This window comes from Rhipicephalus microplus, chromosome 7 (genome assembly GCF_043290135.1).
Source record: "Rhipicephalus microplus isolate Deutch F79 chromosome 7, USDA_Rmic, whole genome shotgun sequence".
Classification (NCBI taxonomy): Eukaryota; Metazoa; Arthropoda; class Arachnida; order Ixodida; family Ixodidae; genus Rhipicephalus; species Rhipicephalus microplus.
Window position 1 is genome coordinate 157185747 of NC_134706.1, and position 15759 is coordinate 157201505.

At 43.4% G+C, this 15759-nt stretch overlaps 1 long non-coding RNA gene across 1 annotated transcript in view; it reads right to left on the reverse strand.

The window, feature by feature from the left end:
* The window catches only part of LOC142767111 (uncharacterized), a 39591-nt gene extending 25767 nt beyond the window's left edge, over positions 1-13824 (reverse strand). Inside the window, exon 1 of the long non-coding RNA XR_012884759.1 lies at positions 13711-13824. This is a non-coding gene — a long non-coding RNA (uncharacterized LOC142767111). The remainder of the gene's footprint in view (positions 1-13710) is intronic.
* Between the last annotated feature and the right edge of the window lie 1935 nt (positions 13825-15759).

Genomic DNA, 15759 nt, shown 5'->3' on the forward strand with positions numbered 1-15759 from the left:
GGCCACTAATGAAATGCTCTTGTTGATTCAGTGATTGCGACGGTCGCCAAATTGTTATACTTTATACAGCGAAACCTGACACAGGCGCCGGCATGCTTACAATAAACGGTGTGTTTAGCATACATTCACCACATGCTTGAATACACTTGTTCGATTTCAGAAGTATTGTAATATGTTTTTAAGTAACAAGCATGAAAACATACAGTACAGGACTTCAAAGAGGAAGTGCGATGAATTAGGATGGAATTCACTAACATCGCATTTAATTAAACTGCGGTTAAAGCTTCTATGTCAAATTTTTCATGGTAAAACTCGTATTCGAAAATGAATGTACCTAAACAGTCCCCATCGCGCAATGGTAATTAAGAATTCAGAATGTCGTATCAGTTAAATTTTTTCTGTTAGTTCATTTTTGTCAGTTTTTTGGAAAATGGATTTGCCTATAAAGAAAACAAAGTGTGTTGTGTCAATAAAGGCATGTTTTCTTTGACAATGTAACCCTTCTGCTGCAGCACCTTCGAATAAAAATTGTGCAATGCATGCAGCTTTTGTTTTGTTTGTAATTTGCTTTTCAAGAGTTCCTCTTTAGGTGACATAATAAGTTGTAGTTAGACACTAGAAATTCTTGCGTGCCCAATGTGAAGCGTTCTACCACGGTGTTTTTTTCAAATTGGTTCGCTACGAGCCACCAAAGCATGATGCGAAGAAGCAAGCTTGAATCCCTTGGCTCTCGTACTATGTAGCCATCGTAAGCCGCATTCCTTCCGTGTTCTCTTTGTTATCGGGGCTGGAGAATCACATGACGCATACGGACAAATAACAACGTGCGTAAGCAAGGTCAAGCGCTTATGACGTGCCCCAGCCTAGTCGTGCACGTTCTTCATCGATGTTGTGTCGTTCTCTGTTGTTAATTTCCAGTTTCTGTGGGACGGATCATTCAGTGCGTGTACTTTAGGAGAGCCTGGCAAGGATCATGTATTGTTACCCCGAAACACTACGTCACTCCACTGAAAATGCGGTCACAGACGACGCTCCAAGCACAAGCTAAGCGTTGTCAGTGTTGGTGAAGGCACGATGCGGGAACGACGAGAAGACAAATGCAAGTGACATGGGGTAGTAGTAGTAGTCGTAGTAGTAGACGTGTATAGTAGTCTATAATGTATATAGAAGTGTATATTGTATAGTAGTAGTAGTAGTAGTAGTAGTAGTAGTAGTAGTAGTAGTAGTAGTAGTAGTCGAAGTAGTAGTAGTAGTAGTACTACACTTAGTAGTAGTAGTAGTAGTAGTAGTAGTAGTAGTAGTAGTAGTATGTGTGGTTTGACGTAAATAAAAACACGATATGAATATGAGGGTTGCCGTAGAGGAGGTTTCCGCAAATTTTAACCATCTGGTGTTCTTTAACGTGCACTGACATCGCGCAGTACACGGGCATCTATTTTTCGCCTCCCTATAGATATGACCGCCGCGGAAACAATCAAATCCGTGGCATACGGGTCAGCAGCGGAGCACCCTATGACGATTGGTTAAACTAGGCAGACGTGAAACGAGGGCCGATTTGTGAATAGCACGTAGAGGCTACTCAAAAGAAAAATATAATAAGAAGCTGAGATTTCATTTGGTTGTTTTCCTAATTTTCTCAGCTTTCGTTCATTACACGGATTTTAAAAGGGCAGTGCAAAGACACAGAGAAAAGAAAGACATTGAGAAAAAGAGCACATTGTTTTACCTGTGTCCTTGCGCTTTACTTTCTAAATATTATGAAGCAGCTAGCCCAGACCTAAGTACCCCTCATTCATGCTACATAACAGAACAAACAAATTGCACATGCCAAGTAGAGTAATGCCACGAGCAAAGCTCTCAATGAATTGCCATTGCAAATGCAGAATATAACCAGGAGACGGGACATTTTGCGTCTCTTCTTCTAGATATAGCTAACATTGAAGGAAATTCTGATCAAGCGCGTACGGTATGCGACGTCAGCCCACCAATGACAATGTAAAGAAGCAGCGTTCTTTGCTGCACGTCACTTCCTAGATATTTGGGGTGCACGCCCACAGAAAGGGCATGTGGCTTTCATTAGAAATTGAGTGCCTTTCCGTGGCTTGTGTTTTGCAAATCTCAGCTGGAATAATCCGGAGTGCCCAGTGCACCAATACGCTTGTCAGCTCGAATTGCCTAAACCTTTTAGGGGCCCTTTAAGGTGTTAACCCATAGAGAAGAAATCGGTCCTACATGATTAGACCTAGGATTCCTCTCTTCTGGGGCATCAGTGGTCTGGTTATTTGCTCCAGCACTGCCCTTCTCTGCCACAACGAAACGAAATAGACCCAGAAAGTGTTAATTGAATGGTGGACACTTGACGCACAATGCTAGACAATAAAACGAAAAAGAACACACTGCAAATCACAAGGAAAATTCACGCCTATGTTCGACCGTTGGTACTTTTCTACTATCTTAAAAAATATCAATTTTTTTCTTCTTGCCGTAGATACAAGTCACTGACGTCACTGTTTTAGAATATTTCAGTTTCTTTAGAACGGAATTGTGTTTATAATTTTGATTTTGAGGGTCTAAGCGGTGTTTTACCCACCGCTCTTTGGCACCTATATCACACCTCATTATTGCCTGAAAATCCGGCCTCTGCTAACATTACATCAACAGGCCCTCACGGCATTCCAATCATGCTGTAAAGAAACAAGGATCAAGCTGTAAGCCAGCATTAAGAGAGGCAGCAAGTAAAGCAATAATAAATAGTGAAGCTTCCATTGGGTGAAAACTGAGAAGGATGAACATGATATATAAAAAAAAGAGGGACAAAACCTATATAAACATCCGCCTTCCTATACTAGTGACATCAGTAGTTTACAGGCTGGTGATGCAGATAGTAAAGGAAAGACTACAGACATGAATGGAGAATGAAGTGGTGCTGGGATATCTACAAAATATGTTCCGTAGACGAAGGAAGTTGGATGATTATCTGTTTTCATTGATGCAGTGTATTTAAATAGCGAAAAAAGAACACGGGCCCCTGTGGCTGGCATTTCTAGATATCAAGGGAGCTTACGATAGTGTAATTCAAGAAGACTTGTGGGGAATATTGGACACACTATATGTGGAAGATGGAATAACTAATCTTCTAAAGAATATCTATAAAAGCAGCGAGGTAGTTATCAAATCGGAAGAACACGTATCTGAACTTACAGAGATACAACGCGGGCTAGAAAAGGGATTCCCCTTTTCAGCACTGTTATTTATGCTTTATGTCTTGGGAATAGAAGCGAAGTTAGAGGGGATTCGACTGGGATTCAGCCTCTCTTTTGTGAAGCATGGAAAACACACTGAACAATGATTACGAGCATTGATATGGGCAGATATTATATTAGTAACAGACGGCAACAAGAAAGATCTGCAGGGCTTCATAGACATGTGTGGTAATGTGGGAGATAGCTTAAATTTGAGTTCATCAGGGAAAGATTGGCAATCGTGATTTTATTTGATAACAAAGGCAGTGAGCATAACATACAGGTACTCACTCCAGAAATAGTGGATAAATTCAAATGCTTGGACGCATGGATAAATAACGGGGCTCAGTATCTAAGGAAGCACGAAAGATACGTAATGAACAAGGGCATCAGGAATGCCCTTGTTCATTACGTATCTCACGCATGCTCACGCAAGAATCTGTAATGAAGAGGGCACTGGGGATCTACAATAGGTATGACGTTGTGAGAGAGGTTTAGAAAGGTGTCGAGGTATCGGGGTTTGGCGTTCAGCAATACGGTCCTGTTAATAAATTCAGAAAATCAATCAACATTGGAAATTGAACAACGTGGCTTAGGTAGACTTGCTTTGGCAGCACACGGGGACACCCCAAAACAGGGGGTACAGAGAGACATGGGGTAGACATCGTTTGGGAGCAGGAAAGCTAGCATCAAGATAGAATTTGAGAAGCGATTGAGAAAATTGAGAGAGGAGTGTTAGGCTAGGTAAGCTTTCAGTTACCTGTACATGAAGATTGCCGATACTTCATAAAGGAAGTATGTTTTCTGAGTACCACACGTTTTGCGGCTAAAACTCCGTATGCAGCCACGAACACTCGTTGGCTGACCAACGTGGCTATAGGCGACTTGCGGAGAGGGCATCGTAATGGCGGACTCCATACCAGACGACATGGTTGTGTTCACCTTCAAGGTGGTGGAGCGGGTGCGCGCATCAAAAAACCCTATTGTACAGAGCAGAGCAGTGCCGCTAGTGGTGTTCACTCATGCATTCAAACCACCCGTGACGCAAACGCTCAACGTAGAAATCACATAGAAGTAGCCGATTATTCGCAAAAGAGGTGTGCGCAACTTGACAGTTAAAATAAAACGCCAAAGCATGGGCGCGACCACTCGAAATCAGCAGAACTCCGACATTGCGGACACGTAGACGTCAACAGTGTCTAAAATGAACAAAACAGAAAGAAGTTAGGAGGGAATAAATGCGTGATAAGCAAGGTCATGCAAGCACCAAGGTGGGATATGCATGTCGGACTATGGTGGTTGTGTGTAGCAGTTCATAAAGATATAGGCAATGTTGTGCACAGTTAAGCGTCAAAGAGCTTTTCCTTCTGTTCGGAGTGTGAAGCAAAGTGTCCATGTGCAGCTTCAATTCGATGGTGGAGTACAAATACGTTGTAGCGGCACCTGCCTACGGCATCGGTGGTGTTTGAAGGATGCCCGGCCTGGAATAGATCTTGGTTTAGTAATTGTTGGGCGAAGACGCCCTTTGTTAGCTGTAAGGTTTCATCATGCCTATTGCGAGTAAGGCAGGACCGGTTGTGAACTTGTGTTTATTGTTTTAGCAAGGCTGTTCATTGTGGGTTAAGAAGTAAGTTGCAGTAAGCTCTTACTTTGATGGGTACGGGATCATTATATTTTTTGGCTACTATCAGAAGTGTTTACCTTGCGTGTGACCTAACATTTTGAGAGCATCCACCTCGGCGCGCATCTTTAAACTATCGTGATACTCGAGTTGTTGCGTGTTGCAATGTGTTGCTTTGTATTAGGTAACACTCACAAAACCTAATTTACGACAAGGTGTTCATGCAGCCTGTTGCGTGCAAGTCGAGCTGGCGTTTCAATTTAGCCGCAACGTAAATGGATCAATGCAGCCTACACTTTGGCATTTTGAGGAGTTAGTTTAACTTGAACTGCATTCGAGCAAATACATGTCTGTTCATGGCAGAATCACAGTAGCTTTGGTACGCACTTTTAAAAAAAGTTACTAGAAAACTTGTAACCACAACCTTAAGGTTAGTAAAAAATTAGCCTAGTATCTGCAAGTAATCTGCAAATGTCGTCGAAAGAAGATAGCCTTGCTTGTGGAGAGAGGAAACAATTTATTTGACGTTTTGCGCAAGACAATCAGTGAATAGTATTTTGGAGGTGCTGCGTTAGAGTTTCTCGAGAGTGCAGCGGAGGAAAACGAGCGCATGGAGTCACGTCACACGTGAGACGTGAGCGCCACCTGATAACGTTCTTGGAAAACAAAGTGCGTGGCTTTGAGACAGGTTGCGCGCCCGTCTCAGCGGTGATAAGGTGTAGAACGCAAGGCGATGGGTAGGTGCCACCATCATAGCGTATTAGCAAAGCGCTGGAATCACTCACCTTTTCGTGCAAGCATTGCATGGTCAGCGCAGCGTGATAAGCACTACGAACCTTAATATTACTTATGTACACCTTTTGTAGTAAAAGATCCCCATGCAGAATATATACGTGTTATGGTGCTTCAGATGTGCGCAATAATTGCTTGATAATTGACAGTCACACAACTATGAACGCTAAATCTTGAGAAACTTTGGTGGGCGTGGTGGTTGGGGTCGGCTGTTTCGAGTAGCTAGTGCCGTGAAGAGTGGAAAAACAGACAAATGTACAGAGAGGCAGACAGACCAATATTTTTGCGTCGAAGGTCCGCAAAAAAAATACCGTCTTTAAAAAAAGCATTTACTCATTTTTTTGACACTTAGTATCTTTGTGACCTTTTTACTACAAACATTTTTTAGACAATTGAAGGTGACATGTTTCTTTTGCGCATTGTTTACACTTTTTGCCATGCACCTGTTTAAAGAGGCAGTATTAAGCTAATATTCCATGAACTAATATTTGATTGATGTTCAGTAATAATTATTCTACAGCATAGGCACATACCAGCACTACTTCTGTTCCCCTAATGTAGGACAACGCCTAACCGCACTTCCCAGCTGAACCTGTCGCGTGGACTTTTTTTTGTGTGTAAGTGTGGTGCCGAGAGTCGTCGGGCTCTAGCAATTGAAGATGACGCTTTGTGTTGAGTGATGGAAACACGTCATTCCTTTCACACCAAATTTCTTGCTCTTCAACACTTTCTAGCACTAGAAATATATCGATCCTTAGATTTGAATGCACTGTTTCATAAGGCTAACCATAGATGTAATTATCAATAAGTATATCTATTGCCAACTGAGGGCCACTATCAACTTCTATATCTATTTAAGAGAACATTTCGATACTACCACAAAATGCCAAAAGCCGAGGACACAGCCTTAAACGCAACGCTTATCTACTCTTTGGCAGTGAAAAGTTTGTCGCGTTTACTTTTTATGCACACCAACCACCCGTGACGCATACGCTCACGCAAGAATCAAATGAAAGTAGTCGATTAGTCGCAAAACAGGTGCGTGAAGCTCGCGAGTCGAGAGAATACTTCAACTAGAAAAATGACCACTCGAAATCAGCAAACCTCCGACAATGTGAACACTCTAAAGCCAACAATGTCAAAATTTAGCGCGACCGAAAGAAGTTAGCAAACCTCCGACAATGTGAACACTCTAAAGCCAACAATGTCAAAATTTAGTGCGACCGAAAGAAGTTAGGGGGCAATAAATGCGTGAGAAGGAGAGTCATCTAGAGCCTTAGTCGGCATATGCCCGCCAGCCAGAGGTTGAAATTCGTGCCGGGGTGTTGTATTGTTAAGGAAATAAATGTACTTTCAAACAGTTAAGAAAAGTAGGCCGGAGAAGCTACGAGTCAGGTTAAGTTAGGAGCTGATAGGCGGTCAGGTCACATTCTGAACTCCTGAAAAGTGCAACAAAACTCCGTACTTAGAGATAGCGCAGCAGCCTATCATGTCGTCACTGAATTCGGATCGAATGTACATGTCGAATTATTCTCAATTGTACATTTACTTAAAAGATGAAAGAGTTGTTAAAAAGGAGGTCTGGGATGCGGCCTTACTGGCGACAAGCTGCCGTTAATGCAGGCTCTCACCAGAGCCGAATCGGCCACCCTGGTGCTCTATCTGTCCACAACCTTCTATGAATAGAGCAATTAACTATTGGCCCACTGGTCGCAGCAGCTGTGAAGATATTGTCCTATCAGACATGTGACGCAGCGGAGCGCGCGAAGAATCGCTGGCTCCGAACAAGCCGCCATATAGATTCCGGTTTGGCTAACTTCAACGCTAAAACGCTACCAAGTGAGTCTAATCTAGCTGAGCTATCGGAGGAATTAGAGGGTGTTAAATGGGATGTAAGAGGGCTCTGCCAAATTAGCACACACGAGCCTTGTACAAAGCTTTAGAATGGATACGTTCTATGCTACCGTGATTAAGTTGACAGAAAAAAAACTAGGGCTGGCATTTCTCATACACAAAACTATCGTTGGCAACATAAAAGAATATATAGCATTACTGAGAATTTGCCAAGTATTGTAACTGGGTTTAACAAAAGGTAAAAGATGAAGGTGGTTCGCGCCTACATTGAGCCATGATGATTATTTTGTCGAACGGTTCCATGAAGATCTAGTTCGCCCAAATAGAATAAAGACAGAGTATACTATTCTGATGGGCGACTTTAATGCTAAAGTAGGCAATAAACAGGCCAGAGGCCATGCAGTGGGAAGAAGCAGCATCGGCTCTAGAAAAACGGAGGGGAGATATAAGCACAGTTCATAGCTCGTTTTAATTTACGAATCTTCAACACCTCCTTCAAAAAACGGGCTAATCGTAAATGAACGTGGCGAAATCCTAATGGTGAAACTAAAAACGAAATAGACTTCATTCTAAGTGCACAACCAGGCTTGTACAAAATTTAGAAGTAGTTGACCAGATCAGATGCAGCGACTATAGAATGATGAGAGCTCGTAATGACCTAGGTTTGAAAAAGCAAAGACAACAACCGATACGCAACATTCCATTTAATGAGCAGGCGTGGAGAGGGAAAGTACAGGAATTCATATTTTGGCTTCACAAGAAATTTGAGGCACTAAACGAGATCACAAACGTTAGCGTTGACACAGTGAACAATATTTGACTAGTATGTTCAGAGAGTGTGCGATGAAAGTTGGAGGTATAGTCACTATAGACAGGACTATAAAAAACTATCTCAGGAGATTGAAAATTCTATTTACAGATGACAAAAGACAAAAGCCTCGAATGCAACCAACAAAATAGAGCCAGTGGAGCTTTCAAAGTTAATTAATAAGCGTAACGTAGACAACGTCAGAAGGTGTAACATGTAAAGAAGTGAACAGGTAATAACCACGAAACAAACCCATGGTAGTAAATAACTAGAAGAACAAGAATGGAGTTGATGACATTCGACAAACATTCTCAAATAATGAGTGGTAATCTGCCGCTAACCCTCAAAAGGAAGGTATAAAACAGCTGGATATTGCCAATACTTAACTACAGAACAGAAACCTGGGTGCTTACAAGGAGGCTTTAGCTCAAATTGAGTACGACGCAGCAAGCCATGATAAGGAAAATGCTGGCTGCAACTTAGAGGGACAAGAATAGAGCGGACTGTGTCAGGGAACAAACCGAGGATAAAGATATCATAGTTGGCATGAAGAAGGAGAAATAGACATGGGCCGAGCACGTAGCACGTAGGTAGGATAACCACAGGTCATTAAGGATAACTTACTGGATACCCAACAAGGCAAACATACGAAGGGGAGACGGAAAGTCAGGTGGGCTGATATTTAAAAGTTTTTAGGTACAACATGGAACATAAAGCGAAAAACAGGTTTGATATGTGGATCTTAGGAGAGGCCTTTGTCCTACCGTGGGCGTAGTCTGGCTGACAATGACAATGTTGAATGAGAACTAACCGACAATAATAAGTATGTGGGTTGATGATAAAAGTATTTGAAATGCAATTGTGGAGAAAGAAAGTTGACAAAAACATAGCTTGCCCCCGGCATTATCCGAAGGAGCAACCTTCGAATAACTCGTTTAATTGCTCTGCCACTGAGACACGGTGGTGGTGATCACTCTGCCCACATTATAGTGCATATATAAGCATTTAAACTTGGAAGTTTTAGTCGACGTCACCTGATGCTACTGCGGCGAGTATGGAATTCTCAAGAGTATTCCATACAGCTGACGCCACAACAAAGACTACGTGATTCCTTGTTGTGGCGTCCCTTTCCATCCACCGAATAGAGTATACACGTGCATTTAAACGTGGAAGAATGAATCCAGCTGTGCTGTTTTGAAGGCTTCGTAAAGTAGCGACACTTTCCTCCTCCGTTCTCGTTCCTCCTTGGTCTCATCTCTTTCGCACTCACTGCTCGAACATGGCGCCACATACGTTGGTCTTACGTAGCGGACAACCTTTCGAAAAGTAAACGGCGCGTGCCAGGCAACATACGCTAAGCATTAGCACGTGCCATCTCGCTCTTGGTATCTTTTGTTTTTTAATTGTATGTTGTTCAGGAGATGTTAGCGCTTGCCCCGCTGCGGTGGTCTAGTGGCTAATGTACTCGGCTGCTGACACGTAGGTCGCGGGATCGAATCCCGGCTGCGGCGGCTGCAATTCCGATGGAGGCGGAAATGTTGCAGGCCCTTGTGCTCAGATTTGGGTGCACGTTAAAAACCCCAGGTGGTCGAAATTTCCGGAGCCTTCCACTACGGCGTCTCTCATAATCATATGGTGGTTTTGGAACGGTAAATCCCACATATCAATCAATCAATCGAGATATTACCGCTTTTATATAGCGCCATGAAGTTGTCTTCGTAGACAAAATTTGTAACATTCACAGGAAATAAAGAAATACATAAAAAATTATATCTGGGGTTTAACGTCCAAAAACCACCATTTAAATATAAGAAACGCTGTAGTGGAGGGGTCCAAAATTTCGACTACCTGGGGTTATCTAACGTGTGCCCAAATCTGAGCACACGGGCCTACAACTTCCGCCTCCATATGAAATGCAGCCCCTCTAGCGGGGATTTGATCCCGCGACCTGCGGGTCAGCAGCCGAGTACCTTAGCCACTAGACCGCCGCGGCATGAAAAAAATACATAAAAAAACACCAAGGGAGTGTAAAAGTATCTCTTTTTACAGCACACTATTTCTCTCTTATACCTTATGCAAATTCATTAGCTGCACTTTTTTCTGGTTTGATAACTGATCGTAATGCTATATACACTAGCGTAACACTGGTTCAGAACACCGCTGCAGCGCCACATATGATTAAAATTAATTACGCAAGCTTTGCCTATTTTTTATCGGCCGGTCTTGCAGTGACTGATTGCAAAAAAAACAGCAAATGATGTAGGAAGTTAACGTTCCACTCTGCAAGAGATCTTCTGAAACTCATACATTGTCGGCGTCATCCTCGCGAGATGATGACGCACTGGAGATACCAGTATGCAGGAGAGGTCCCCGCCCTGAATGATCGTTTGTGTATAGTATAGCTAATGCCACTCAAAAAGTCTCCTTATGTATCGTACGGTATACTACAGGACAACAGGCGTATTTAGGACGTCATTTCTCAACAAAACAATAACGGGCATCAGGTTTGCTCACTCGCTTTCTTTCACGAGATCTCTGCACTCACTTTTTTGAGTGGGCTTTTTAACAACCTTGCAAACAAAAAAGTGTATTGTGGTGTATGTTTTTATTCCGACACAATGCGGCCATCAATCTCACGTGTCCTTTTTTCCATTATCGCCCGGCGCGCCATACTAGCAAGTTGTAAATTGCATGCGTGCTATTAGCTCGAAAAAGACATTTCGGGTGGAAAAGTTTCGAATGCCGAGTTATCACGAAAGGAAACACCATCTATCTAGATGACTGTCATTATTGAGGAGCAAATAAGGCTCCACGAAGGGTGCCAACTGCTTTTGCGGTACAAGAAACACATGGGCATTGGGTGTTGGCGGAATCATTCTAGTTCAATAGTGGAGACTTTTATTTACCCGCTAAATGCGGTCAATTTTGTTGGACTTCTTTCGATAAGCCAGAACTGCGACGTCATTTCACTCTCATCAGCTTACGTAAACTCTTGCTGAGAACCTTACTTTTAGTCTGTCACCAGGTTAGAGAACAATACGAGCTGACACCGCCATTGCGTTCGATTTCCATGATACAACGCAAAAGAATAAGACACGTCCTGCTGTTCATGATTGAATACAAAAGCTAGAAGTATGCCACCTATTTACCCATATTTCCCAATATTCCGATTCGGTGTATCCAAGCCTTTGTTCGCAACTTGTTGCACTGGCCGGATGAAATCTTAAACAAGTTTTTGCCTTCGCATGAATTGCTGCGGCATTCGAAGGCGCAGCAGCTGCTCAGGGTAACTGACACTGAGGTTCGTTTGTGTACTAAGTATCGCCGAACGCAACGCATGTTGAATGGCAAGCACGCATCTATGAAGCACGGGCCAGCACGTCCATGCTCGCGCACCCCAGAGCGAATATGGCAGTCTCGGGCCATGGCAAACAGAGGAAATCTGCCCGTGGTCACACGTGACAGCCGTTGGCCGATGCCGACGCGGTGGTAACCCCAGAGAGGTCGGGGGATAGAGATAGGGAGGGGCGCGGTTAACCACGAACGTCACTACTTTCCGAAGTTATAGGGGCTTTAGTTTAAGTGGGGTGGTGGCTCACGCCGTGAGAGCTTCGGTCAGCGCCACCTGGAGCTACTGCGGCGAGGGTGAAACACTCTTATGGCTTGTTGTGGCGTGACGTAGTACTTCAGTCAGTGCCACCTGATCCCACTTCGGCGAGTGAAGAACAGTGTTATTGCTTCTTGTGGCGTCACGTCCTTCGTGACAGCACTGAAAGAGACAGAACCTCCCACTTTTATTTCCACATCTGTACCTTACAAAGTTTACGGAGGCATAACCACCACCGTAGCATAGTAAGCTGCCTACATACATAAGTCACGTTGAAATTATTTTCCATGGTTATGTGACCTTGGAACTGCAGCGTGGGTTCGTAAGTTTTACGTTGTTGGTATTATGTGACTAAAAGTTTCCCAGCTGTCACAGAAAGCTTTCCAAGATTTTATAATTTGGATAAAACATTTTAACGTGAAAGGGACCCACCAATGGTCTGTACAGGTGATTAGATTCCGATAAAAGAGAAAAGAGCCTGAATTATGCTGACAGGTGACAGCATATATTTCGCGATCTGAGGAAGGTTTATATTTATGAATTGCGTTCAAAAGTAACCAAAACTAGCATGTCGTGCCCCTAGTGCAAGAGCTATGAACCACACATTAGAAGTCCTAATGACTTTGCTGTGATTATTTAAAGCGCACTTGAACAAGGGCTTATATTTCGAATATGCATGTTATTGTAGATTTTCGCTTGTTTCTATATGGCTTAGGTTGTAAAAGAGGTAGAGCAAAAAGTGGCGCTGCTTTCGGAGCCTCTGCTGGGAAACAAGTGAAGTTGCGCTTGCGCGCTCCTGCGTGGCCTTTTAAGAGTAGCTCGATTTCCGTCGCGTTAAGCGAGTCAGAAGAATCACGCGAGCTTGTGAATGCAATTGCTGTGGCACGTGAAATGCCGTCGACCTATTGTTCTGCGGAGAATAGCTACCACTTCATGTGTGCGGCTTCTGGTGGCAATGGTGGTGTTTTGTCGGATTTGACGCTACCAGTGTCGCCCGTCGAAGCATGTCACTCTCACACTACTTATTAGGGCCCAAGCTTTGTGCTCGAATGCGAGCCGAAAGTCGTTCCTGTAACTCGCTCAAGTTGTCAAGCGATGCCATATCGAAGCCATCCAACTACGGCCGCACGTGAACTATTGTTTTTGAATCCTCAATCACCTTTAAAAACGTCGTTTCGTTTTCGAATACTTGGTTTAGCTTGACTTGGCTGAAGTCGAAAACTGACCTGTGCGCTGCCTAAAGTATTCGCCTAGGAGCACCGGGAAGGTTCTGTAACTGTTGTAAAATGATTTAGTCTTCTTGAAAGCAGTAGTCACGTGACTGCAGGCTTGATAAATGTAACATTACGCATTTGAGCTGAAGGATCCACATTTCACCTCTGCTGGCATTACACTAGCGTGTAAACGCTATCGCGATTGCTCTCCTGTTTGCATGTCTCCTTAAGACTGAAGAATCGCCGCAAACTGAAAAAAATTCTGAATAAATTGTTCTACGGTGTTTTCCTCATTACCATTCCGTGATTACACGCTCAGACCGGTAAGCTTTTTGTTGCACTCTAGAAAACGGGTACCATAAATATTGGTTGTGGGTCCTTCTGAAGTGTTTAGATGGTGGCAGCCGACCTGAAACAGTTTTGTTACACATTTCTCTATATGATAAGCTTACTTCCACAAAAGGAAGAGGACATCAACATGCGCACTACTGGGGCATTGAGATTAAAACATATACGTTTTACCAGCTATTTGAGAATTTCGCCATTGCGGAGAAAGGATTTCCCATTCTCACCTTTTCCTTGATGCTCTCACCGTCATCGAAAGTGAATGTTTGCTTTCTTCCTGGTTTCTTGTCGTAAGTAAATGCCCAAAAGTTTTTGTTGTCATAATGCAGGTTCTTGGAATAATTTGTCCCTGTTTCGTTACATATCTGCATTGAGAAAAAGAATGCACCAAATTATTATAAAATTAAGACAATTTTTTACTCTTATCAATGTGTATACGTTTGTGTGGCACAATATACCACTACACCTTTGTCAATAATGTGTTGGTACACAATACTTTGACATTATTCATTTATTGCATATAACTGTGCTAAGTTGCATTCGTTTAAAATGATGATGACGATCAGTGGAGCTTTGTGGCTCAAGGGCCATGGGTAGTCAAAGAGCACCTATGAAAAGCGATTTTATTAGACAGATATTGGTCTGATCGGGTGCAAATTTATACGAACAAAATGAACTCTCCAGTCACATTTAGACAGAAGTACAATGAAGAGGTGGACACCGCCGACAGAAGTCGCTAGCTTTGGAGTCAGCTGAGCAGTTATCTGTGAAGAAGGAATTCGAATCGGTCCCGGAACGGTGGGCAACTTTATAGTTTAAAAGACAATAGCCTTTTTTTTGGTTACTTCAACGCAAGAACTTTTGTATGTCTCTGTCTGTCTAAAAGGATTTTATTGTTTACCGAAATCACGTGGCACTGGTTCCACGAATAATACGGGTCCGTGTTTAAGTGGCATTCAATTACAATGACACATGTTCCACAACAAAATCACACAAATACTTCACATTATTGCCGGCAGTATTATGGGCACACACACACACCACAGTACATTGCGGTGTGTTTTATGTGGTTTGTAGTCTCTATATTGGAGAGCACGCAATGAGAACCCTGTGGTTGATGATTTTAATAAAGGCACAGGAGCAACACTTGAGAAATTATTTCTCACCTCGGAGGAACAATTCGGTTTTAAAATGGTCGGTTACAATATTGTAAACCCACATTATCATCGGCCACTCGCTCTTGTGTGTCCTCTTCTGGCTTACTGCTATACTTCTGTTTTCCCACAAGAAAAGCATTCCGGCCGCTAGCTCTAGACGTGCCAGTGCACCATTTGCGCACCTGCCCCTTTTTATGAACCACTCTATATCTAACGGACGGTACACCCTGCGAAACGAGAGACCCGAATATCTTGGCTACAAGGCAACTTAGTAATGCGTGTTCATTATGCTCGTGCTCTCTACAGTGCACGCACTGCTCGGAGCGGACGATATGCCATCTGTACATCCGGTCCACCATAGGCAGGACGGACCATTTAAAGCGCCACACCACATGTTGAATACTGCTTAGTAGCCAGCCAGGGGTCAGCATGATTCACCCAAACACAGGGTTCTGAGCCTCGCAGCCATAATTATCAGTAGCTCCTGCTCCAACACTGTCTTGCGAATCTTCAGAAGCGGAGTATCCAAGTTTAGCGCGGCTATTTTCCAATAGATACCTATGACGTGCTTACCGAAGGGCATAGGGTTAAGCGCCTTGGGCCCCGAGGGCTGCGTCTGGAAAAACAGGCGACTTTCCATTCCTAGCAAGTACGTCGCCGTCGACAGTTTTCTGGCAACGTGTTCTTCTGGTAACTGTAACGCCCTGAGGGTCGTCTTCAACGCAAAAGTATCTGCCAAAACGATGACCGAAGAGATGTTCCAGGCACCCTTCGCGCGAGGCAGGCCTAACTATTCAAATTTGACAAAGGAGGCTTCCGTATTCCAAACACATCTGATAAGCTGCGATTTGACCTTACCTGCAACCTGATAAAGCATCACTAAGGAATTGGACAAAAATAAAACGCGACCTGTCAACACGCTTAGAGCAAATAATAGCGTGCATGCTACGGGAATTTCAACTTTAGCGCCCTGTTGACCTGAAGTTTCAGCGCGCTCATTTCCACCTCCCAGCTCTCTATGGTTGCTCAACTGCCCTGATAGTATGCACTCCAAGAGTGCATACTTTATCTACGATGAATGTACCATGCAGGCAGTTGCAGCGACACGTGAAGACAAAC